Source organism: Oryx dammah, unplaced genomic scaffold (genome assembly GCF_014754425.2).
Source record: "Oryx dammah isolate SB20612 unplaced genomic scaffold, SCBI_Odam_1.1 HiC_scaffold_1, whole genome shotgun sequence".
NCBI classification, from domain to species: Eukaryota; Metazoa; Chordata; class Mammalia; order Artiodactyla; family Bovidae; genus Oryx; species Oryx dammah.
This window is the reverse complement of record NW_024070185.1, coordinates 102,380,719-102,406,401: the sequence shown is the minus strand read 5'-3', so window position 1 is coordinate 102,406,401 and position 25,683 is coordinate 102,380,719. Positions and strand designations below refer to the sequence as shown.

Genomic DNA, 25,683 nt, shown 5'->3' with positions numbered 1-25,683 from the left:
TAACTGCAATAGAACTGTGGATCCCAGGGCTGTCATTTAAATGCTTCCAGGGTGTATTCCAGTACTTCTCTGAACCTCAGTTTCTTTGTAAAAAGGGGACACCAGGTGTGCCTATTACACTTTCTGGTTAGAGGATGTAATGAAACAATGTCCATAAAGCACTTTGCGTGACACCTAATACAGACTTCATAAAGGAGGGTCTGGCAGTAGCTGCAGGTTAAGTGATGCCTCATTTCCTTCCAGGATCCCCCACAGTACTAAGAGCTGTGACAAGCTCAAGCCTGGGTGCCCTGGACTGGCCGCTTCCCCGCTCCCTCCCATGCCTGTGTGTGCCCTGAGGATTCCCACTGCATGCTAACCACCAAACTCACCAATGACTCAGAGCTTGGAAAGAATCCACGGCAGGCTGGAGAGCAAAGGCACAGCTTATGTTTCAAAGATTAACTAGCTACATTTTTTTTTCCCTTATGATAGATACCTTTCAGCAATTGAGAAGAAACCTCAGGGAACTCTCTTAGAAGACGCAGCTTAGAAGACAGGATCACTGCACAGGGCATGAATGGTATCAAAAAGCTACTCCCCTGTAGGATACCAGGGCTGGGACAATACTGCTTGTAAGCAGCTGGGCAAGGCTGCTTCCCCCGCCAAAAAGACACTGGGAACTGATCCGTGCGCCCAGCGCTGTTCCCACCTGCTGACAACTAATCCCTTATCTCTCTGCTGGCCCCCAGAAACCCCAACACCCCAGGCTTTTGAAAGGCTTTATCTCCTCTTTCCAGGAATTCAGCACAGGCCCTCCGCTCTCTCCAAGGTGCCACTGAGCAGCTGCTGCCCAGTGAGCACCCGGGGCTGGCGAGCCCGGGTCTCGGTCTCGTTTCCACGTTTCCAGCCTGCCTGGGGAGAGAGCCAGAGTTCCCCCTCGCTCCCTGCGCTGCTGTCTCACAATTAGAAAATCCTTTTGGGGAGCAAAGCAAAAGTCACACTTTACTAACAGCTGCTCCCGGTCGAGGGCAGGAGAAGAGGGAAGAGGGAATTCCTACTTTTGCAACAAATTGTATGCAAATAGGTTCTTTCCCTGGCAGAGAGCAGCGAGTGAGTGCGTCTTTCATGAGCTAACGCTGTTCCGCTGGGAGGGCTGTTCCTTTAATTCACCAACTGAAAAAGTGGGAAAGGATGTCTGGAGGCGAGGCGTCCCATTTCAGAGGAAGGAGCTCGCTATATAAGCCAGCCAAAGCTGGCTACACCGGCCACAGTCTGCCTACTGTCACAAGCTCTCCCGCGCGCAGGCATACACTCCGCGCCGCAGGTCCTCTGCACAAAGACAGCGGGCTCGCGCTGACACCGGGGGGCCGCGCACAGGGAGCCCCGCTGCTCATATCCAGGTACTTGTTCCATGGAGCTGGTTCACTCAAGAATCTAGGGCTTTCCCAACTCCAGAAAGGTAAGTCTGTTTCACCCCATTACCAAAGATCACTATGATGGACTGCTTGCATTTCCGGCACCAAGTGGGTTGTGGTTTCCTAAATGATAAAACTTTGGCTTTCTTTTGGTTGCTGGCAGAAAGTATTTGCTATTATCGGAAGCACCTTGACGTGTTTTCTACTTGCCCCCTTCCAGTCTTGGAGATTTCTGTCTGCTTGTTTCAGTTCTATGAAGAGTTCCACGTGCAGGGAACTTTTTAGGAAGTTGTTATCGCTGCCATTCTTCGGAGGGAGAGTAAGAATTCACTCTTAACTTGCCACCTGGCTGACTCACCTGTGAATATTTCTGTTTAAGGGTTAAGGTAGCAGAGTTTTACAGTGGAGTTTCCTCGTGGCCTTTCCATGGGGTAGGTTAGGAGGAGATTCATAGAAGATGGTAGAAGAACAATAAGATTTTACATCTCAGCAACCCTTACTTTATAGTTTACAAAGAGTTGTGTACCATCCGCTTGTCCCTACGCCATCCACCCTGTGGTCAGACTTGGCAAGGGATGTGGGCTGGGTGAACAGAGAAGGTAACTCCTAGGGTCAGGTGGACAAGTGCAGACTGCACGATGGGAGTGGTAGACACCGGCTTCTGTTCTGAAGGGCGGGGGCAGGGGGACTCCCCAAGGATGCCTCCTGACTCTTTGATCCCTGGGCTGGGCACCTGGGTATAGTTGAGGTGCTCAGAGTCAGCAGCATCCCATATCTTTCTAAAATCACCTCTCCCTTCTCACCTCTCATTGCAGAAAGCTCTGAGAAACAACTGCCCCCTGGGCATGGGAAGCACAGCTCCCCTGGCAGACTGAAAAGAACATAGCGGGATTTCTTGGTCCCAGCAGCGTTGTAAGGGGATTAGGAACTTGGGTTTTGAAGCCAAGGATCCCTTTAGTATCCCCATAACCACCACACCACACACAGGACCCTGGTAAAAATATGTAACCTCTCCAAGCCTCAGTTTTCACTTCTTTAAAATGGGGACAATGCCTTCTGTTGTCATTGTGAGGAAATGAAATATAAAGAGATTGGAGGAGCAAGGGCGCCAGAACTGGAAGTCTGGGTAATCACTGTCATTGCCCCAGACTGCTACCACCTTGGGGGTAGAGAGAGGCACTAAGTCCATCTTGGATTGTTTCTCGTGCGTTCCTCACCCCATCCCGACTCCTACTCCCTGACTTTCTGTCCCACCAGGTCTGAAGGCACCTCTCTAGCTGGCAGGTCAGACTCTTGGCTGTATTTTACAAGCTGGAGGTTATGTTGGCACAGCTTGGGAGAAAAGGGAGCAGCCTGGGTTGGATGTGAAATGTCGAGCACTGATGCCAGAAGGCACAGGTTTTGAGTCTGGGCCTTTGCGGATTCTGAAGCTGTCGGTTATAAAGTGCCATGCTGCCTCGAGGGAGTCCTTGGAATGTGTTCCGTCCAGAGGGAGAGCAGGACAGGGAGCCTCCCTTGAAGAATGAATGCCTCTTTTTCATGTTTTTGTGAACTTTCCCCCTTTTGATGGTGTTTTCCCATCTGTGCTTTAGAAATAAAACCTGCTGCCTGCCCCAGCCGGCTTCCTGCCTTGTCCTGAGATGTGGCGAGGCTAACTCAGGAGTGGGGGAAAGCTTTGCTGGGTGCTGTTGAAACCTGTGGGAAGTCTGCTGGCATTGTGGGCATCCAGCCCTTTGCAGCAGACAGAAGTGAATGTGCGTTGAAACTGTGTGTCACTGGGAGGTGATGGCGTTTGGGGGAAGAAAACGAATATGCCTATTCTCTGATTTGCACAAGGAGTGTGAACTGGATAAGGATTGAGAAATGTGTTGCCAAGCTCTTCAGGTGTTAACATTTTTTTTTCCCTATGCTTTGAAAAACCTAGCTCCCTTTCTCCTTTCACCAACTCCCTCCCTCACCCAAAGGAACCAGCCTTCCAAACACTGGCTTTATCATCCATAGAGAGGAGGACCATCTGTATCTCACAGGGCTCTTCTGACCCTCGGTGAGATAATATATATCAAACTTGGCACAGCACCTGGCATGTAGTAAGAGCTCAGTAAATGGATGTTTTCCTTGGTTTTCCTGTTTATCAGTTTGCAAGGACTTGGCCAAGATTAGTGTTCTGAGACAGTGGTTTTCAAAAGGCAGTGGAAATATTCATCAACTGAGATGGAAACGAATCAGGCAAAATCCTGCTATACGGCAGGTAAATGTGGGCTGATTTGATTGCAGCAGGGTTGGCGGTTCCAAAACTCACCCCAGGGCCCTCGGCCTCTGGGACATTTCCACAAAATCTTGAACACGCAGAATACAGTTTAAAATTAGGAAGCTGGGTACTATGTGTTCAGGCTGTAGTTTTGCACTTTGACAAGGATTTGTGCCCCTCGCGATCCAGTGGAATTCCAAAGAAGTTTTCCAGGTCACACCGTAGATAGACATATATGCCGGGGCAGGGTCGGGGGGTGGGGGCAGGGGGAGCGTGTTAAATGTTTAGTAAAGTATGAGTTTTTAATTAACAGTCATGACCGCAACAGCCAAAACACAAGGAAAGCCCACTCTCTAAATATATGTATACCTCATCTCACTGAATATCTGCATGTGTCAGAAAGGGGCCATACCTACTGGACAAAGCTCGGAAAGCAGAGAGGGTGAGTAACAGAGCTCAGAGGGATGGAGCCTTGCTTCAGACCCAGGTCCCTGCGACCCTCAAATCAGGACCCGTTCTGCCACATTCCTGCTGAATGCTGCTGCTTCTTGAACTGCCTTTAGAAGGAAAAAAAAAAAATTTTTCTTTCTGACTCAATCTGCCCCTCCAGCCAGACTGTGGCCACCCATAAATACAGCGGTAGCCTGATCATATAACCAGAATGGAATTTGGAAAGGGAATTCAAGCTGACGGAATGAAAAACATATCCCCCTTAATCCTACCCTCTCTAATGCTCACAATGGACTGCGAACACCTATTCTCACCTCCCCCTGGATTTCTACAAACAGCCGTGCTTTCTTAGAGGAAAAAGTATCCAGCTGGCTTAATACACAAGTCACGCTGAAGTCACGGTGGTTTGGAATGCAGAGTAGGGAACAGACATTTAAGTTAACTCCATATACAAGCCCTCTGTGATGATAAAACACACACACACTCAAAAGAGTTAATGCGGAACTACATATCACATATGTGATAGGAGGGTTTGCCTTTGGTTCCTCATCGATTTCTCACTCCAACACTGCACTTTGTGAATTACTGGCCCCATTTCATGGCCAGAGAAATTGAGACCCAAGGAGGTTGAAATGACGCATCTGAGGGTTTCCATAAGTGAGGGCAGAGCTGGCTTTGAACCCAAACTTTTGGACCAACACCCTACTATTCTTTCCACTAGGCAGTATCACCTCCAGCAGTCAGGCTGGGCAGACTTCCATGAAACCCTGAAGGATGTCTTTTAGTGGTTGGCCAAGGTGGCAGAGAAGCCCTCAGCTGGCTTTAGTGTCTATTGATTTTGCAGAATAGCCCTGCGTATATCATTTTTCATGGTGCTCAGAAAAGGTCAGCTCCCAGTGTTGAAATGCTCTGCCTGGAGACAGAAACGTTCAAATTTCATGCCTGGGAGAGAGAAGGATGACCCTAGAGGCAGAGGCCAGGTCATTATTGCTGAGTTTCATCCTAGAAAAGTAGGCATGCCCTTTGCCTTGTTGGACAGGTGGGAGCTCTGACTGGGGAAGCAGGGCTGTGCCTGTGCCTGCATCCTCTCTGAGAGCCAGGTATTTGAGAGCATCTGTTTTTAAAAGGGCTTATTGTAAGATGAAGTGGAGTCAGTATGGCCAGCCTCGGGGCAGTGAATCCCAGGAGATCAGGAAATAGTTGTAAACTCTGAGCCACACATTCCCCTGGGTTATGGTTCAGCTCAGACTCCCTGCTGTCTCACGTGGAGCAGCTGCTCCAAGCCTTCATCCTGAAGATCAGTGTGTGTGATGCTGTCCTGGACCATAACCCCTCAGGTGTGCTCCTCCCCGACCCCTCTTCCCTGGGTGTTTCCATCGCTACCTATGTTGGTCTATGTCCTCAGGTCCTCTTTGGCTGCACCAAGCCTCCTTTATTTCTTCCTGACTTTTAGAACCCCTCTGAAAGCCCTCCAGGCTTCCCTGGTGGCTCAGTGGTAAGGCATCCACCTACAATGCAGGAGACGCAGGTTTGATCCCCGGGTCGGGAAGATCCCCTGGAAAAGGAAATGGCAACCCACTTCAGTTTTCTTGTCTAAGAAATCCCATGGACAGAGGAGCCTGGCAGGCTATAGTCCATGGGGTCAAAAAAAGAGTAGAACGCAACTTAGTGACTAAAAAACAGCATGGTTCAATCACATCTCACTTTGAGAAGATCACAGGGAATCCCCTTGAATCTAATCCCAGGCTAGTATACACACCTTTGACATGTGGGAAACGTTAGATGAAGGTTCCTTTCCAAGAAGGAAAGCCCCTCTAAACTCCTGTAAACTCTAGGCAATAATTCCATCCAAAACAAAGAGCGGTGGCCTTACCATCAAAAGAGACTGTACACACCTACATGCCTACCTGATTCTCACCCTAGTGACCAGACTGCTTATTTTAGTTATGCCCTGAAGCCTAGAAATCCTTTTTGTGTCCCCTGCTCTGTTGTCTCATTTATCTGGTATCTCCTTAACTTTAGCAGCAACGTAAGTTCAACACCTCATCACTCCCTTTGACCCTCCATCATGGAAAAATAGTCAGATGCCCACACTGAAAGCAGATCAGGAACGGAAAATCCCTTTCATGTGTATTTTTAGTCTATTTGTGAGTGAAAATGAAAAAAAAAATCATTTCATGCCAAGTTGTTTCAGATTTTTTAAATATCCTGAAATTCACAGGCCCTTAATTATGCAGCCATGGTAACTCGAATAGCTTTGGATGGTCCTTTAACCTCCCCTCTGTCAAGAGCCAGAAATATTTCATAAGCTCTGAAAGTAGATGGCTTGTTTCAGAATTAACCATTGATCAACTGTTACCCTGGAGAAGGTGAGTTGGCAGCTACTAACTTCTACACGAACGTGTCCAAAAAGTTCTTCTAGGAGGCACTGACAATGGTAATAACTAATATTTACTGAGGACTCTGCAGGCATTGTGCCATTTAATCCACAACAATTGCTTCCAGCAAGTAGAAATGCCTCTCAGTTCAAACCTAGGGGACCCGAGGCTGGAAAAGTTTAAGTGGCTTCCCCAAGGCCACGCAGATAGTGATTGCCGGAGTCAGAACTCAAAGGCAGTTGCAAGTCCTGAGCACGTGGTTATAACCGTCACACTCCACACTGAAATTCTATTCATCTCTGACAACAGACAAGGCTGGACAGAGAGCAGGGCCCAGAAAGAGTCAGAGATGTGTCTCTCAGACCTCAGTGTTCTCTTCAGCAGGTGGCTGCGGCTGCTCTCTCCAGCTCATTCCTTCAGGGCCCACTCCCTGCAGAAACTGGAATGAAATAAGTAGAGTGTGGTTTCTAGCATAATGTGTTTCCCCTGGGGGCTTCCCAGGTGGCGCTAGTGGTAAAGAACCAGCCTGCCAGTGCAGCAAACAACAGACTTGGGTTCGATCCCTGGGTCAGGAAGATCCCCTGGAGAAGGAAATGGCATCCCACTCCAGCGTTCTCGCCTGGAGAATCCCATGGACATGGGAGCCTGGTGGGCTGCAGTGCATGGGGTCACAAGAGTCAGATACGATGGAACAACTGCACCACCACCACCACCTTCCCTGTAGTCTGCAGTCATTTATTAGGGCCTATTACTAGTGGCGTGGGGCTTTCCTGGTGGCTCAGTGGTAAAGAATACACCTGTCAATGCAGGAGCCTCAGGAGACACGGGTTTGATCCATGGGTTGGAAAGATCCCCTGGAGGAGGGCATGGTGACCCACTCCAGTATTTCTGGCCTGGAGAATCCCATGGATAGGGGAGCCTAGCGGGCTACAGTCCACCAGGTCTGAAAGAGTCAGACACAACTGGAGTGACTTAGTAAGCGTGCACACACATGTCGCCCCTACCAGGCTGGAAAATGCAGGAGGGTGAAGCCTGATCCAGGCCTCACCCCTGATGCCAGTCTAAGACATGAATCAGGGACACGCACAGGTGAGCAAATGCTCACCCTGCTGGCGGGCTCACACCCCTCTGACAGTTCCCACAGAGCTCTGCACTTTCCCCACACACCTCTGTGCATCATAACTGCCCTGATGATCTCCTCCGCCCACCACCTGACTGCACAGCTTTGAGGACAAAATCATCAGAGAGGCGGGAACCCTGTCTGCTGGAAGCTCATTCTCCCCAGAGCTTAGCCACCTGCTGGCAAGTGGCAGGCCCTCAGTAAAGTATTGCTGAAGAAACTCTGCTGTCCTAATGGAAATGAACAAAAAGCACAACACCGCTTGGCTTCCAAACTGGGTCCTACGGTGACAGAAGCATTTTCACATGCCAGACACAGTTTCAATAAAGCAGAATTCTCATACATTTACAAAGGTATAAAATAAGTTTTCTGTGTGGCACTCTCAGATCTTCCCAGCAACCAAATATTATTTCACAGTTAAGCAAACTGAGGCCACAAAAGGTTATCACCTGCACAAAGTAGAAAGTGGTGGCATTGGGATTCTTCTCCAGGAACTCCCAAAACTGCGCTTCTCTCACTGTGTCATTGGACATTCAGGTATTATTTCCATTTTCCAGATGAGAAAAGAGGTTAGAGGTAACAGGATACTTGCTAGAGGAACAGTCACATTTTTAAAGAGTATTCAATAGACAGAGTAATGCTTAATACAAATGCAAGAATTTCCGATGGTAGGCTTTTGATAAAGAGATATATCAGACAACTTAAATCTAATCTCCCAGGGATGTGTTCAGGACAAAACCGCACTTGGTGGTAGGCAGGAAGAAATGAGGCTTCTCATCCTGGCCAGTGCAGGAGATGTGGGTTTGATCCCTGGATCGAGAAGATCCCCTGGAGGAGGAAATGGCAACCCTCTGCAGTATTCTTGCCTGGGAAATCCCATGGATGGAGAGGCGTGGCAGGCTACAGTCCATGGGGTTGCAAAGAGTCGGTCATGACTGAGCATGTACACACACACAAGAAAAAAAAGAGATGGAACATTGAGTGCAAGTCAATATATTTTGGTTCAAAATAGACTGAATACTGAGTGCAAGTGCAAGTATATTTTGGATTAGCTCTATGCCTACGGATGCCACATAGGGAATGCCTGGCTAATAGCAGTGCCCTGAGGAACTCTGCTAAGCATGCCATGCAATAAGCATATGCATAACCTTGCTGCAGAAAGCGACACACCACAGCCAGCACAAGAGACCTTAGAGCAACACTGGACTCTCTGCCAGCCAGAGACCCTCAGCAGAGACCCTCAGGAAGAGGGCCAGAGACCCTCAAGAATACTGCATCCAGGGTAGGCTGGCACCAAGAAACCAACGAACCAACAACAGCAATGATAGCAATAAAGCTTGTGAGGACCTCCGGCCGAGGACATCGTGACTGTCCACCCGGGGAAGAGCAGCTGCGGGGAGCACATACCTAATGAGCGCTGGTGGAACAGGAGGAACGCACCTGCGGGGGAGGTGGCTCACAGTGGGCAGGGATACCTGCAGTGCCGCCCCCAAGGAAGTGGTCTGCTCTCTGAGGTCCTTCTGCCCTGGGTCCTGGGGTGGATGCACAGGGGCAGCTCTATGCAGAGATGTCACAGAAGGATGTTCCAGTTGATAGGTGAGGGCAGGGAGGAGGGGTAAAAAGAATTTCCCTTCAGCCCATAGAATGCTGAAACTAAAAGGGCTTGTTGGTAGCCTCCAAGCCAGGGTCCCAGACAATAGACTTGAGAGGCTCCTCCGAGATGTTCTGGGGGCTGCCAGGTAGAGGTGGAAAGGCCAAGCACCTTATTTCAACCAAAGCCTTTCCACTCTTTTTTAAAAAATATATATATAAAATATAATATATATATAAAATATATATATATATATAAAATATATATATATATATATATAAAATAATTTTTTAAAAAAAGAGTGGAAAGGCTTTGGAGGAAACCAGAATTGAAAGAGACACATGTACCCCAGTGTTCATCGCAGCACTGTTTATAATAGCCAGGACATGGAAACAACCTAGATGTCCATCAGCAGATGAATGGATAAGAAAGCTGTGGTACATATACACAATGGAGTATTACTCGGCCATTAAAAAGAATACATTTGAATCAATTCTGATGAGATGGATGAAACTGGAGCTGATTATACAGAGTGAAGTAAGCCAGAAAGAAAAACACCAGTACAGTATACTAACACATATATATGGAATTTAGAAAGATGGCAATGATGACCCTGTATGCAGGACAGCAAAAAAGACACAGATGTGTATAGCGGACTTTTGGACTCAGTGGGAGAGGGAGAGGGTGTGATGATTTGGGAGAATGACATTGAAACATGTATAATATCATGTAAGAATCAAATTACCAGTCTATGTCCGATGCAGGATATGGCACGCTTGGGGCTGGTACATGGGGATGACCCAGAGAGATGTTGTGGGGAGGGGAGTGGGAGGAGAGTTCATGTTTGGGAACGCATGTACACCCGTGGTGGATTCATGTCAATGTATGCCAAAACCAATACAGAATTGTAAAGTAAAAATAAATTAAAAAGAAAAATTATCTTATATTAGAGTGTAGCTGATTAACAGTGTTGTGATAGGTTCAGGTGAACCACAAAGGGACTCAGCCATACATACACATGTATCCATTCTCCTCTGAACCCCCCTCCCATCCAGGCTGGCACATAACATTGAATAGAGTTCCCTGTGCTATACAGTAGGTCTTTGTTGATTATCCATTTTAAATAAGCAGTGTGTACATGTCCATCCCTAACTCCCTATCTCTTTCCCCAATTCCTCTCCCCGGCAACCATAAGTTTTTCTCTAAGTCTGTGAGTGTTTCTGTCTTGTAAATAAGTTTATTTGTATCATTTCTTTTTATATTCTGCATATAAGGATGTCATATGATATTTCTCCTTCTCTGTCTGACTTACCTTCCCTCAGTAAGACAATCTCTAGGCCCATCCATGTTGCTGCAGATGGCATTATTTCATTCTAAAACCCTTCCACTCATCTCTTTGGGGCACTAGCTTCCTCGTGAAATGTCATTTGATGAAATAGTTCCATGGCCAAGGAAAAGCAAAAGGTTTTGGAAATTGCTGACATAATTTATCTTCCCCAGTTTTAGAGATGGTGAAACAGAGACGTGGAAAAGGAACAAGTCCTTCTAAGACCTCATGCCAGTTGGCAACAGGGTCAGCACTGAATCTGAGGTCTTCTAACTCATGCTCTTGGAAGACGGGGGGCAATATAAAAAGTGTCAGAGTTAATACATTCTTTAGAAAGGAAAAATCAGCAGGGTTTTAGTCCCTGAACAGCTTTAGCGCACATGGGCTGAGCCAAGGAGTCCTCTGTATTAGCGATCTATCGTTACATAACAAATTCCCACAAAATTTGATCGTTTAGAACAACACACATTAATTATCCTGCAAGTTGCTGTAGGTCAGGATTTCAAAGCACAGCTTAGATGGACGTCCTGCATCATGGTCTCTCATGAGGCTGCAATCACAGGGTTGGCCAGGATTGGGGTCTCGTCTGAAGGGTCAACTGGGGAATGATTAAAGCTCACTTTTGTGGTTGTTGGCTAGATTCAGTTCCTTCCTAGCTGTTGGTCTGAGGCCACCCTCACTTTATTGCCACGTGGGCCTCTCCAGCATAGCCTCCAGCATAGCTGCTTCATCAAAGCCAGCAAGAGAGAGAGAGAGAACTTGCAAACAAGATAGATATCACAATCTTGAGTAGCCTAATGGTGGATGTGACATCACTTTATCTTAGCCATGTTCTATTGGTTCGAAGGAAGCCTCTAGCCACCCCACACGCAGCAAAGAATTACAAGAATGTAAACAGCAGGAGGTAGAAATCGGAGCCAATCCCTTACCTTCTATTCACCTGCTACTGCCTCCCTCACTCCAATGTCACCAATGTCTAACAACTTCTTATCAGTAAGTTCATCCAACCCACTGACTGTCATATGGATGAGCAGTCAGTACTTATGGCAAACACTAGCGTGGACTTTGTCTTATTTAAACTCCTTATCCATTCAATACCATGGTATTGCATTAGATGTCATAGGAGAGCCATGAGTCTTCTTGAATATAAACCCAGGGTAGGATCTTCCAAGGAATGACTTCAAAATGCATTTTACTAAAGGCCAAGACAATTCAAAGTGACCCAAATTGAAACTCACCCATTGTCCCCCTTCCCTGACCTGTTTCTCTCTTAGCAGATATTATAATGAAAACTTAACTCTAGGATTAACTCCTTCTCTTTTCCACATTTTTGTTACTATCCCATCATATACTAATTCTGTGGACTCTACCACCTTGACCTGTAAATCAGTTCACTGCCTCCCACCCTCCCCATCATCATGCTAGCTAAGACTGTGATGTCTCACAGATGGATGACTTCAGCGTTTCCCTATTACTGCCCAGCCTTCCCTTTCAATCTGCCCCTCAACATTGGATTATAGAAATCAAGATTCCCAGGCATAAAGCTTTTGCCAAATGATTCTCTTTTGGCCACAAAAGAATCCCTAGGAAGGCATCAGTTTTCCCCATGATCTGGCCCAGGTCTCCAAATGAACCTTGTAACTTCAGCTGTAATCCGTGCTTTCCACACCAAGCATTTTGTGCTTTTTATGTTTTTCCAAATGCCATTCCTTCTTTCCCATAATGTCCTTCCCTCTGTTTATTACCTACTCATATTCTTTTGTCAAACTTCAGTTCAGGACCCACCTCCTCTAGACAGAGTGAATGTCCCTTTGCTGTCACCCCATTCCATGTTTCTGTCATCACTTTATCATTATGGAATTCTCGTCAGCTCATAGGTGAACTCGTCCTTTAAAGTTTTAAAAATAAGGATCTGTCTATCTAGTTTTTCTAAAATCAAATACAACTGGAATAAAATCCATTGTGTTCCAGATTTGGATTTTCCTTCCTCACCAGAGCGTGTTCAGAAAGCCTACAACTTGAACTTGTTTTCATGCTTAGCCCTCTAGGCTCTCAACTGTGCAAAGTGATGTCATAATACATGACAGGGGAAAGCCAGCCCAGCCCTGAGTCAGGAAACCATCTCAGGATGCAGACTTTAGGGAATGTCCTTGCTTTCAGAGGTGGCCCCCAGGATCAAAGTTTGCATTGCCTGGGATTTTGAAAAACCAGTACCAAGGACAGAGGAGGCCCGTCTAGGGATCTGAGGCTGAGTCACTAGAGACAGCGGAAAATCTGGCAGCTATAGCAAGGACCTGTCTACAACTAGTGGGACGGGGGAGAGGGCAGAGGAGAGATGAAGATAAGGAGTTTCTCTGTCTGAGGGCATGACGAAATTCACAGCCCAGGGAAAGGGCTGGGGTAGGGTTAAGAGTATGGTTCTGGCATCAGAAAGCTCCAGGTCTGAGAGTTTGCTATTTGCTCTAAGCCTCATTTTTTTCATCTTTATTAAAGGCAAAACATTAGTAACACCTACTCCATAAAGTTATTGTGATGATTAAATGATATAGGGAAACTGCATTGCTTAGCCCAGAAATGCACTCAGTATCAACATCCTATTGTTATTGCTGCTCTTGTTATCTGTCACTGAAGTAGTTCTTGGCAATAAGACTGCACTGGAGAAGCAGTTCCCCAAAGTGTGTCTTGTGGGACAGTCTCCCCATGAGGTGCACTGCAAAAAAGTGGTTCCGTACAGACTCAGGCTGAGAGAACAAACTTATGCCAGGGTGAGGGTAGGGGGAAGGGATAGTTCGGGAGTTTGGGGTGGATGTGTACACACTGCTCCATTTAAGATGGATAACCAACAAGGACCTACTCACAGGGAACTCTGCTCAATATTACGTGGCAGCCTGGATGGAAGGGGAATTTGGGGGAGAATGGATATACATATAGGTATGGCTGAGTCCCTTTGCTCTCCAACTGAAACTATCACAACACTGTTATACTCCAGGATAAAAAAAAAAAAAAAGTTAAAAAAATAAGTTTAAAAAGTGTCTCTGGTCAAAAGAGTGGAGAACACTTGATACTGTCCTGTTCTTGGAAATTCATGGCTCATGTGTTCATTCAATACGTAATTCCAAGGGCTAGAAATACAACAGAAGACAAGACACGTGAGGTGCTTTTATTCGTGGAACTTATGGTGAAAGAGGTAGGCGAAAAAAAGGAAATCAAACTTATAGGATGGTCTCCAGTAGATACTTGCTGCTGCTGCTAAGTCGCTTCAGTCGTGTCCGACTCTGTGTGACCCCATAGACGGCAGCCCACCAGGCTCCACCATCCCTGGGATTCTCCAGGCAAGAACACTGGAGTGGGTTGCCATTTCCTCCTCCAATGCGTGAAAAATGAAAGTGAAGACACTCAGTCATGTCTGACTCTTAGCAACCCCATGGACTACAGCCCTCCAGGCGCCTCCATCCATGAGATTTTCCAGGCAAGAGTACTGGAGTAGGTTGCCATTGCCTTCTCCAAGATACTTGCTAAGAAGTCTAAAACGAGGCAAGTGATCAGACAACAGCTGGTGGTGAGGGGGCTTGTTCTTTTAACTAGGATAAGACATGGAGATGATTTTTGAGCAGAGATCTGAATACAATGAGGAAGTGAGCTCTGTAGGCAGTGGTGAAGTTAGGATTTTATTCATTGTGATAGGAAGCCAGCGGGAGATTTGAGGTAGAAGAGTGCATGAGGCATTTTGTAGCAGTTAATGTTCAGCTTCATTTAACCCAGTACCTTCAGACTTATATGAACACAAACACCCTTTCCCACTCTCAGACCTGGAGCTTTATGATGCCAAAGCCATACTCTTAACCCTTACCGAGCCCTTAAACCTTAGGCCAGCTACCTAAGAATGTCTTGGAACATAGTCTGGTAAACACTGCATTGGCGTACCAGGCTTCATAGATTTTAAAAGGACTGTAAATTTGCTCTCTAGATCTATAGTAAAAAGCCAAACAAACTCAGGCTGAAACAGGCAAGTTCAGAGTGGGAAAACTGAGCTCCAGAGGTAGAGACAAGCAGAGCATCACTCTAATTAGCAGCTCTTTTTGGCTAAGATGGTCAGTGAGCACAGCCAGGCTTCAGCAGACTCTGGAACTCCATCTCAGGCCAAATAAAACTTGCCAACATCTGTCTAGCATCTAATAAGCATTTGCAAACAATACACCTTGGCTTAAGCATTCTCCAGGGCGGGTGGGGAGGGGGGTTATGAAACTTGAGGTCCAGCCAGACGCTCTGAAAGAAAGACAGGTCAAATATTTCTGCGCTTACACACGGACAGCCACCAGCTTGCTGTCGAAGCTCTGGGAAATGGAAGCTGACAGTGTCTGCTCCCCTTATCTAGAAGTGCTAATTTCATTTTCACCTTATATGAACTGCAGGACGTTTCTTAGTGCGTTACCCAGAAATGGTTGGAAACACATATTTTAGAGTTGCAAATCAGGGTCCAAAAGTGCCTTTGCCTCTTCTGTCAGCCGCTGAACCTCCCTGAGTCTAGATTTAATTTCTAAATAGGTCTATTAATACCTGTCTCACCAGGTTGTCATGACAAATGACAAGATAAATGATTATATGTTTTTAAAAAGCAGTTAGGATAAGGCTTGGAACAAAATAGGTAGATAGTTGTCTTCCTCAGTGGCTCAGTGGTAAAGAATCTGCCAAGGAAATGGTAACCCACTCAAGTATTCTTGCCTGGAGAGTCCCATGGACAGAGGAGCCTGGAGGGATGCAGTCCATGGGGTCGCACAGAGTCAGACACAACTGAAGCGACTAAGCAGCAGCAGCAGCAGGCTTCCCCAGTGGCTCAGCGGTAAAGAATCCGCCTGCTAATGCAGGAGATGCAGGTTCGATCCCTAGGTCGGGAAGACTCCCTGGAGCGGGCATGGCAACTACTCCAGTATTCTTGCTGGGAAAATCCGATGGACAGAGGATCCTGGCAGGTTAGGTTACAGTCCATCGGGTCGCAGAGAATTGGACACAGCTGAAGCTATTGAACAAGCATGCATGCAGGCTTTCAACAAAATGTTAGTTTCCTTCTTGCCCATTTCAATCTGCATTTGCTTTTATAATAAGGTTTATAATTTATTAACTAATTGCTATATTCCAGCAAGCATCAGGAAACTAGATGCTGTCTAGTGGAGCTTCAACAGCACCAGGAAACTGGGGTGACAGCCTATTTTGTAAATGAAGTTTTACTCGAACACATCCATGCTCACTCATTTATGTCATGATTAGGGCTACTTTACTATTGTAGAGTTGAATAGTTGTGACAGACCATCTGGCTGCAAAGCCAAACATATTTACTGTCTACTCAAACATATTTACTTAAGAAAAAGCTTATTGATTAGTCAGTGTGTTAAATTTATACATGTAATTTCCAATCACTACAATGCTGAAAACTGGATATATTATATTTATACGAATGAAGAAATTAAAGCAGAAGTAAAGGTTCATCTAGTAAGTCTTCCTCCAAGAACATGAAGCCAAATTCTATACCTAAAGGACGCTTAGAAAAATGATAGAAAAGTTATTCATTTGTATGATCCAGCCTTGATTTGCTCCGGACTACCTCTGACTTTTATGTCTCAGACTAAATTTCTTGACCTTTTGGCTACTGTTGTTGCTCAGCTGCTAAGTTGTCTCCGACTCTTTGTGACCCCATGGACTGTAGCACACCAGGCTTCCCTGTCCTTCATTATTGCCTGGAGTTTTTTCAAACTCATGTCCATTGAGTTGGTGATGCCATCCCACCATCTCATCCTCTGTCGCCCCCTTCTCCTTCTTCCCTCAGTCTCTCCCAGCATCAGGATCTTTTTCCAATGAGCTGGCTCTTCACATCAAGTGGCCAAAGTATATGCTGAACTAAATGATCCTGTATGGAAAGGTTCCCTCCCCCACCCCCTCTGTTTCCTTATTTATCTATCGGTCATTTGTTCATATAAGTCCATTCTTTCAAAAATGAGAGCTGTAATTTCTAGACCCTCTAAAATGCTCTCGTGTCTTAACTAATATCTTAGAAGTCATACTTTTTTTTTTTGGAAAGCGCATAGCATGAGGCCCAAGCTTCCATCCAGGAGAGATTTTTAAGCTTCGCTGTCTGCTACTTCTCACTTTATCTCCCTCGCACTTACTCACTTTCTCTCCAGGCCAGACACATGGAGAATAGGCTGTTTCCAGGGACTTTGGAGATTGGCCTGAGATATAGATACTATAGCGCATTTGGCTTTGTGCCTCCCCTTCCAGTTCAAAACTATATAAGAGTGATGTGCACCCCACACCCCCAGTATCACCTTCCCAAATGGTCCCGTTTTAGAATTTCAGTGACTCTCTTTATATCAACGATGGTGGAGACCCTGCTGATATTTATTGCATGAATACTAAATCATTAAACTGAACAATGGATCTTGTTGAGAAAGATAACATAGCAATGGCAGAAAAAGCCTAGGCTTTGGAATTGTTAAGACTCAGCTCTTTATTCCGAGTCAACTGATTACTGACCGGGCAACTCATTTAACCTTCTCAAATCTTCAGTTCTCTCTCTTGTTTTTTAAAGTTGATTTATTATTCATTCATGGCTTCACTGTCACATGCGGGCTTCTCTCTAGTTGTGGTACTCAGGCTCCAGAGCGTGTGGGCTCAGATGTGGGGCACGGGCTTAGGTGCTCTACAGCGTGTGGGATCTTAGTTCTCTGACCAGGGATCAAATGTGCACACCCTGCATTGGAAAGCCAGTTCGTAGCCACTGGATCACCAGGGACGTCCTTAAGCCTTCAATTCTCTTAACAGTAAAATACAAACAGTGCTTCCTAAGTCATAAGGTTGGTGTCAAAGTTAAATGGCCTCACTAACGTTCCTGGCACAGGACAAACGTTCAGTTGCTAGAGAGGCTCCATCCTGGAGCTACACACTTATCATGGACCAGCCATCACTGGCTATGTCATTACTCTCATCTAACATGCAAGGAAATGAAAGAGGAGAAGGTTTAGGATTGCTTCCAAATCTGCACTTTCCCCACTCTGTGCCATCAAACGTATGACACACTTCAAACAGAATAATCAAGTAAGTTTGGGAAACACTATGGACATTCTCTTTCTTGGAGATGTCAGATAAACACAAACATATGAAAGACCCTAGAAGATCCTGAAGTAAAGAAGCCGGGGCTAATTTGTTTGGTTTAAAATAACATTTTCCAAGTAGGTTGAATTAGGAATCTCTTCTCTTTGCGTTAATAACTGTCAACATGTTGTAAATAACACTCTAGAAAAGGCTGCTTAAAGTTACCCAGCTAGATTAAACTCAAGGCAAGGGTTGGAAATAATCTCTATTTTTCAGGCTATGTGAAGCTTCTCCTGTTCTCTGTGTAAGTCATAAAGGTCTTTCATTGCCAGTAATTATTCTGGACCTTTATCACTGAGTCTTTTTGCAATTAGTCCTTTTAATTCAGTCATGCAAACCACTCCTGGACATCATTAAAGGAAAGTTGCAGAGCCAATGGTTAGGAATGGAGTCTCTGACTTGATGGCAATCTACCCGAATTAAACTGTTTCCCCTTTTTTGCTTTGTGACCTTGAGCTTTTTCTTCATCTATAAACTGAGGAAAATAAAGTCAGTCACCTCAAATGTCTTGGAGAAGATTCAATAAGATAATCCACATAAGACACCTTATGCAATTCCTGGCTCAAATGTGTTCAATCAGTCTTAGTTATTATTGCAGCATTTAAATCACCCCTTTTTTGAGAAAGAAAAAGTAGACAATGAAGGTATGTCTGCCTTGCCTGGGCTCATATTCATTAATTACTACAGTAGTTTGAGTTTCTTTCTGAGAGTCTAGTTTCCTGCTTCTAGTCTTAGAGGCATATTTCCATTTCAGGAGTCAACTTGCATCAAAATGTATCAAACATTATTGAAGTTGATTCATATAGGCTTTTATAATCGTCAGTGACTCCATCTGGCTCACTCTGACACAGGCATCAGTCAAGCTGCATCCCTGGTGGCTCAGAGGTTAAAGCATCTGCCTCCAATGCGGGAGACCCAAGTTCGATCCCTGGGTCGGGAAGATCCCCTGGAGAAGGAAATGGCAATCCACTCCAGAATCCCATGGGTGGAGAAGCCTAGTAGGTTACAGTCCACGGGGTTGCAAAGAGTCGAAGATGACTGAGTGACTTCACCTAAGCAACCTAAGCATATTAGGTTAAACTTGGTCATAAATATCAGCACATCAAGTTGGAAAAGATTGCCAAAGCTAGGTAGTCTTGCTATGCCAAATATTTGCACACATACTAACACCAGCCCCCACTTGTAGACCCATGGCAGACATTGCTAATCCATCACAATACCTTTTTCCCTTGAGTTCAAACACGGCCATAGAATCTTTCTCAAAGAGGCTCCTGCTGCTGCTAAGTCACTTCAGTAGTGTCCAAGTCTGTGTGACCCCATAGATGGCAGCCCACCAGACTCCCCTGTCCCTGGGATTCTCCAGGCAAGAACACTGGAGTGGGTTGCCATTTCCCTCTCCAATGCATGAAAGTGAAAAGTGAAAGCAGAGTCGCTCAGTTGTGTCTGACTCTTCGCGACCCCATGGACTGCAGCCTACCAGGCTCCTCTGTCCATGGGATTTTCCAGGCAAGAGTACTGGAGTGAGGTACCATCGCCTTCTCTGCAAAGAGGCTCCAGGCATCCATTATCAGCTGATTGAAATTGACACATAAACTGAAACTTGTCATCTCAAACCGGATTCAGCCTCTTAACCAATGCTTGAGTGACCTCTACAATATTATTATTTATTTTTTTAAAAAATATTTTCAGGGTTGTAGAGCTTCCTAATAGGGGAGGACAAGAAGGAAAAGGAGAGACAAGGAGAATAAATACTAACCTCTGGGTAGCACTTATTATTAATACATTATTACTACACCAGGCATTTATAACCCCTTATCACACTCTGTCTCCAAAAACCCTGGAAAAATCTTTATGTTACACTGAAGAAGCCACAATTCAGAAAAGTTATAGGACTTTGTCAAGGGCTCCCAGCAGGTAAACAATTTGATTTCAGGTCTTCCTAACTGAGAAGACAATTTCCTTCTCTCTCCCAACATAATTCCCCTTAAGAGTTTCCATATCCCCTCTCAAGGCTCCATCTCTGGCCTTGGGTGGCTGATAACAAGTTGACAAAGGCCACCGTGTTATGCAGCTCTTTTTAGAAAAGTCTCTTTTTTTAGGGTTGAGTTATGAGTCCATCTATAACCTGCCCTTCCTAGATAAATCTCTTTATTTTTGTACCCTGCTCAAGAGTTCAGGAACCCACTTTCCAATACTTGTACAAGAGTCAACGAGATTTCTTAAAATTCTGGATGAAAGCCGAAACAGAGGAGGTCATTGTTCCACTAGGAAATGAATTCAAATCTATTTTTGAAACAGTTTTCCAGAATTTTATAGGAACCTATATTGTTGCCACGTGGTCAGACCCACTTTTTTTTTTTTTCTTTTCTGTCTAGGCAAAGAAATAGGACAGAGAAAGCAAGTGCTCTGCAGAATTTTTATTTCAAAAATTGAAACCAGACGATACCAGGGCAGTTTGTGGTCTGAATGTATCAATGGATCTAGTCATATTTCATCTGAGCTTTTCTTAGGTATACTAAACCACAAGTATGAATCTCATTATTGTGTCTGGGTGGAACTACTTTATGGATTAAGATTTGTGGGCTTAACTTGGTTGGTAATGAAACGTATGTTCAAGGGATGGAAGGGAGGAAGCCACAAAGCACTTCCAGTGCTTAGGCCAAACTCTAAAGAAAGAAACACTCAGGATTGGGCAGGGGGTGGGGTGGGAGGTATTCTTAATATTGGCCATGTGACTTAGGTCTAAAAAAGTGAAATCCAAAATTAGGTTCAGCAAAAATATTGCCGAATCAGCAGCGGACCACAAGGCACTAGAACAAAAGAGACTCTAGAATTGAAACCAGACACGACTCCTTGTTTCCCAGGAGAGTCTGCAACCCCGAGAGGGGCTGTGACTTGCCCACAGCGATTGGCAGAAGCATGGCCCGCAGTTCATTGTGTAGCTTTTCAGTCTACGGCATGTGCTACTATGTGGCCCCAGGAGAGCCTCCAATCTCCAGGAGCTTAAAAATAAATAATGAAAATTCAAAATACAAAAGGAGAGAGAGTGTGACCTAAATTTAACAAATAACACTGCAATGAACCTGGAAGGATTCCTAGTAACCCAGGATGCTGCCTTTGCATTGAAATCAGAGTTTTACACTATCTTACAGGCCTGGTGAAGTCCACCTCCTGGCAAAGGTCCAGCTGAGTATACTTCCGTCAGACAGAAAGCAGGCAGTACTGGGGCCTCCAGGACTCTTAAGGTATTGATTAGAATCTCATAGGAAAGAGGCCTGTCTTGGATATTTTTTGTAACACTTGTGCTTATGACATCTGGCACATAGAACTGATACAAACTCAGTGAATAGCCGGATGAGCAAAATGAACTAATTCCAGGAGTGGCGCTATAATGAATTCCTCGATACATCGTGCCTTAAAAGAGATCACAGGAGAGCCAATTACATTAAGGCCATTATGAAACAAAGATTATTTGTTCATTAATTCCATGAAAATAAGCATCAGCTAACTGTATGTAAGCTCAAATCAAGAGATATATTTAGCTACATGTTATTCAAATATAATTATACTGTGCATTTATGATATTCAGAACACAATACTTGGTGTTGGGTATTAAGAGATGAATGACACAGATATGGTTCCCGCCCTCATGGGGCTTGCAGTATACATACAGTCTAGCTGTATGGAGATGAACTGCTTAGTTGAATGTAAGTACAAGAATTTGCTTATTGTTCTAAAAGAGGAAGATACACATATATGATAAAGCTACCCAAATCATTTTTAGAATGACATGTGACAGAAATAATATCAGATCAATACTCAGAGAATTCAGAAGAGGGAAAAAAAATTACCTGAGAAAGCTTCTAATAATAGATGATTTTTTTGGAGCTGGATGTTGAAGGATAGAGAAATGTGCCTGCTCAGATGGGAACAGGGCTACTGAGGAGACTTCAAGGCATCTGAAGCCCTTCCTCGGTGATAACTGAGCTTGACAGCGTCTCCAACGTGTCTGTCAGCATGCCTCGTTTCTACAAAACTGGCAGGTTATGTGGCATCTTAAGGCCCCAATCCCAGGATACTGATAGTATTCCCCCCTTAAGCCAGGTGTTTGGAAGTTATACAGACAGAGCTTGGGTTTGGTCTTGAATCATAACTGCTTTCCTTGGCCCAGCACAAAAGACTTTATAAGACGGTGGCTCAGAGCACTTACTTTGGACTTGAATGAATCCATGTTTAAGTCCTGACTCCACCACTTAATGAATATCTGAGCTGGCATAGCCACTTAATTGTCCTCTGACTCAGTTTCCTCATCTGCAAAGTGAGAATAAAGATACCACCTCATATCACTTTGTAAGAATTTAAACTGGAGATTTAAAATGCTTGGCACAAGCTCTGGCAATTAAGCACTCAGTGAATGATGCTTTATTACATTTTATTATCATTGTCATCATTTCAGTCTTGTCTTGATCTTACAAGGCCTCTTCAATTGGAATTTGGGGATCCTAAGCACTTCCTCCTCCAGGAAGTCCTCTGTGAACTTCCAAGCTCAGAGTGACACCTCTTCTCTCAATGCCTTCATTCATACTATCACTGCTACTGAACCTTGTGCATGTTCTAATTTCTGAGATTTCTGGAAACATAGAAGAAGACCCAACAACACATCTTGAGGCACATTAGAAGTAAACCGCAGGTAGCTCCTGAAAGAGGCTTAACATTTCTACTCCTGCTACTGGCTTAGAAGTGTGCTGGGACACTGAAGAATATCATATATATTCAATCCACAGTACAAGGATTTAAAGTCAAGTCTTCCAATGAAATGTGGCTATCAATAAATAATCATTGTAAATGCATAAAAAATAAAGTCGATTCTATTTCATAACCTTTCCAGAGGAAACTATAAGCTTTTTGTCAATAGAGAACATGCTTATCTTCTTCACTTTTGTATCCCTCCTGCTTAACTCAGGGCTTGTCATATGGTAGGTACTTAATAAAGGCATACTAAAAAGATATATAATTGGATAGATGAATGGATGGATGGCAATTGAAGAAATCCTATAGGACCAAGAAATCTAAACATCTCAACACAGATGCGCTCTAAGATCCCATTGCAGATCTTTCTTTCTGGGGACCATTATAGTGACCTCAGACTAAGAATTACTAGAAGTCTTTGTTGACCCCCTCCCAAGGGTCTCAGCAAATAGGTAAACCTTAATCAAATTCATTGACAAAATAGGTAGGATATCTGGGATTTAATGTTTGCCTTACACTAATAGCCAGTGAAACTCCCAATACTTTGGCCACCTCATGCGAACAGTTGACTCACTGGAAAAGACCCTGATGCTGGGAGGGATTGGGGGCAGGAGGAGAAGGGGACGACTGAGGATGAGATGGCTGGATGGCATCACTGACTCGATGGACGTGAGTCTGAGTGAACTCCGGGAGCTGGTGATGGACAGGGAGGCCTGGCGTGCTGCGATTCATGGGGTCGCAAAGAGTCGGACACGACTGAGCGACTGAACTGAACTGAACTGACCTGAAGAGCCAGTGATCCTCTTTGGGTGTTTAGGTCCAGGCATTCTCTTTCATGGCATGTGTTACTTTTACTCAACTCCTCGTGGCTGCCTGAAGTGTCTAGACATAACCGTGAAGTGGAGCGCCAAGGAATTGTGCAGGCATCGATTAGCAATGTCTGCCACGTACACGCTAAGGATGTGCGTGGGTGCCTCAGATTTGCCACCAAGGACGCGGTCATCTTCTCAGTTGCCTCTAAGCCTTCTGAAGTCTGATTTAGATTCTCTAGTCCAATGTCTGTTTGTGTCTATGGAAAGTACTGAAAACCTGAGCCAAACGTTTCCCGTCAGAAGCAGTGTCTTGAAAAACTAAACCACAGGCAGTCTGCTGTGGAGAAAGCCCTGGCTGAGCAGCATGGCCAAGCCATCCCAGTAGCAGCAGACGCCTCTTGGCCAAGACCTGCCAGAAAAGAGCCCCACCCTAGGGTCGTGGGCTTGCTTTTCTTGCTACTGAATGAGAATACGTAGGTGAGGAGGAAAACCAGGACGATAGAGCCAGCCTCCTCTTCGCCTAAGGATTTCCGCGTGTCTCTGTCACTTGGCAACCTGAAATATTACAAATTATGCATTTCCATGGAAAAAGCAAACAATGGGCATGAGGTGGCTCCCCCAGATTCTCTCAGGAATCCCTCATCCTTCAGAGACTAGCCTTCCACAAACTGCCTTCTCCAAACAAAAGACTCAAGTCACCACACAATAACAACACACCAGCAACTAAGACCTTCTTCCTCTCACCCACTGTCCTAGATATTTCCATGTGTTATCCCATTTGATCTCACTTTTTTCTCAAAATTCAGTTGAAAGAACTTTATTGTGGGGTTCTTATGAGTATTGCCATCTTATAGACAAGAAAGTTGAGGCTTGTGTGTGTGTGTGTCTGTGTGTTCCATCATATCCAATTCTTTGCCATCCCATGGACTGGCATCCCACCAGGCTCCTCTGTCTATGGAATTCTCCAGCCAAGAATACTGGAGTGGTTTGCCATTTCCTACTTCAGGGGGGATCTTCCTGACCCAGGGATGGAACCTGTGTGTCTTGCCTCTCCTCCATTGGCATTCTCTACCACCGCGCCACTTGGGAAGCCCCAGGTTGAGGCTCACAGAGGCAGTATTACACATCTAAGGTCAAAGCCACTAGATGGAGTCATATGCGGTCGCCCCATCCAACCATATTTGACCTTGAAACTGACAATTCCATTAGATTCAAATTAATAGCCAGTGGCAGGACCAGAATCCATGGTATTTGACTGATTCTAGAGCAGATACTCTCGAAAACTGCACAGACTCTCCTTGGAGATTCGTCAGTTTTAACATCTATCATTCTTCCCTGTAAGCATCTGTTTACCTGTCTATTTCCTTTCCTGAGCTGTGAGCTTTCTGAGAACAGGAACTATCCATCACTGGCCTCTGAAACACCTGACTACCTCTTGAGCTGTCCCATAGCCTGGTCTTAATCATCATTCAACTCCTCTCTATTGAATGCAAGAATGAATGATTTTAAAAGCAATTTAATTCCCAGGGCTGTGAAATGATTGCTAGCCCCACAAGCATCCTAACTGGGTGCCAGCTACGCGCCACCATACTACCCAAATGGATAAGTGCTTCTCAGTGCTGGAACTCCGACACCTAGGGCTTGGAGGGCTTTTGGTTTGGCAGGCAGTGTCTGCTCAATTCCTTTAAGACACAGGTTGTACTGGACTCCCTCAAGTGGAAGGATCAGATGTCCTCGGAAAAAAAATCCACACTTCAGGCTGTTTCTTGGCTCCTCTCTCTTCCTGACATGGTCCAAGAAGGAATTTATGGATGTTGGGAAGGACAAGGGGTGAGGAATTTCTAGAACCTTTAAGAACGCCCATGTAAGCAGCTCCATGCTTAACTGGTTGTGCACAATAAAATTCTCTTTCCTGTAAGCAGGAAGAAAAATGTGATCTGCCTCAGGTGTTGCCAAAATGTTGTGGAAAGAAATTCATCTGGATTTTTAAACCATCAGGAATCTTCCTTGTTCTCTCAAGCCCAGGCTATTTGACGTAAATGCCTAAGTCAACAAGATAAATATATTCTGTGAGTTACTAAGAGTGAAGTCATAAGTATTCTGAAATATGATTCTAGCCAGTTGGAAGTTTTATCTTTATCTAGAAATGAAACTGTTTATTCTCCAGCTGTGACCCGGAAAAAATTCAAAGATTGTTGACTCCTTCATCTAAGCAGTGGTCTTTGTCCTGTGATGAAGTGCCTAAAAATAACCGTTGGTTTATTTCATGCTGCTTCCAAAAGGTTAGCTATCAAACAGCTCTGCTGAGGCACCTCAGAATATATGATTATAAACCAAAAAACTCCTGGGACGTGGCTGCCATGACCACACCATGGTTTCCCCACCTACTGGATGCAGTGGAACCTCAGAGTAATGCTCCAAATAAAACCTACAAAGCCGAAACTTGGAAATCTCGTCCTATACTG

At 45.0% G+C, this 25,683-nt stretch overlaps 1 protein-coding gene across 13 annotated transcripts in view; it reads left to right on the top strand.

Moving 5' to 3' along the window:
* Positions 1 to 1,158: 1,158 nt before the first annotated feature.
* TNC (tenascin C) overlaps positions 1,159 to 25,683 on the top strand; it is a 102,139-nt gene continuing 77,614 nt past the window's right edge. For 3 of the 13 annotated variants that reach the window (XM_040237678.1, XM_040237623.1, XM_040237601.1), the window contains exon 1: positions 1,161 to 1,441. The gene's annotated coding sequence lies outside the window, so the exon portion shown is untranslated. Of the gene's footprint in view, positions 1,442 to 20,809; positions 20,903 to 25,683 lie in introns of all 13 variants that reach the window. The other 10 variants (XM_040237637.1, XM_040237650.1, XM_040237632.1 and 7 more) reach the window with 7 other exon arrangements.